Raw genomic sequence first — 1,502 nt, forward strand, 5'->3', positions numbered from 1 at the left:
GAACTTTGCCACCAATCAGAGCGTTATGAGCAGAAGAAGGTGCTTCAGATGCTGCAAGGCAAACATAATAGGAGGAAGGCCCTTCAGGTGTAGAAAGTATAATATAGGCGAATATTATATAATAGCGTACTGCACACACTGGTGTCTCAATTCAATATATTTTTTGTAGATGGAGGCAGGGACATTATTGAGTCTGTTATATACAGCCGCGGAAAAAAATAAGAGACCACTTCAAAATTATCAGTTTCTCTGGTTTTACTATTTATTGGTATGTGTTAAAGTAAAATGTACATTTTAGTTTTATTCTATAACCTACTGGCAACATTCCTACCAAATTTCAAATAAAAATATTGTCATTTAGATCATTTATTTGCAGAAATATGACAATTGGTCAAAATAGCAAAAAAGATGCAGTGTCTTCAGATCTCGAATAATGCAAAGAAAACAAGCTCATATTCATTTTTAAACTACACAATACTAATGCTTTAACTTAGGAAGAGTTCAGAAATCAATATTTGGTGGAATAACCTTGATTTAAAATCACAACTTTCATGTGTCTTGGCATGCTCTCCACCAGTCTTTCACATTGCCGTTGGGTGACTTTATGCTACTCCTGGCGCAAGAATTCAAGCAGCTCGGCTTCTTTTCATGGCTTGTGACCATCCATCTTCCTCTTGATCACATTTCAGAGGTTTTTTTATGGGATTCAGGTCTCGAAATTGGGCTGGCCATGACAGGGTCCTGATCTGGTGATACTCCATCCACACCTTTACTGGCCTGGCTGTGTGGCATGGAGCATTGCCCTGCTGGAAAAAACACTTCTCAGAGTTGGGGAACATTGTCAGAGCAAAAGGAAGCAAGTTTTTCTTCCAGGACAACGTTGTACTTTGCCTGGCTGAGGTTTGTAAAAGACCATAAGGATTGAACCAAAGCGGACTGGAGGGTCTCCTAGTTCGTCTTCTCTGATGAGTCCAATTTTCAGCTTTGCCCAACACATGGTCGTCTGATGGTTAGACGGAGACCTGGAGAGGCCTACAAGCCACAGAGTCTTGCACCTACTGTGAAATTGGACTCATCAGAGAAGACGAACTTAGGGACCTCCAGTCAGCTTTGGTTCAATCCTTATGGTCTTTTACAAACCTCAGCCAGGCAAAGTACAACGTTGTCCCGGAAGAAAAACTTGCTTCCTTTTGCTCTGACAATGTTCCCCAACTCTGAGAAGTGTTTTTTCCAGCAGGGCAATGCTCCATGCCACAAAGCCAGGCCAGTAAAGGTGTGGATGGAGTACCACCAGATCAGGACCCTGTCATTGCCAGCCCAATTTCGAGACCTGAATCCCATAAAAAAAACTCTGAAATGTGATCAAGAGGAAGATGGATGGTCACAAGCCATGAAAAGAAGCCGAGCTGCTTGAATTCTTGCGCCAGGAGTAGCATAAAGTCACCCGACGGCAATGTGAAAGACTGGTGGAGAGCATGCCAAGACACATGAAAGTTGTGATT

This window comes from Sprattus sprattus (genome assembly GCF_963457725.1).
Source record: "Sprattus sprattus genome assembly, chromosome: 1".
Classification (NCBI taxonomy): domain Eukaryota; kingdom Metazoa; phylum Chordata; class Actinopteri; order Clupeiformes; family Clupeidae; genus Sprattus; species Sprattus sprattus.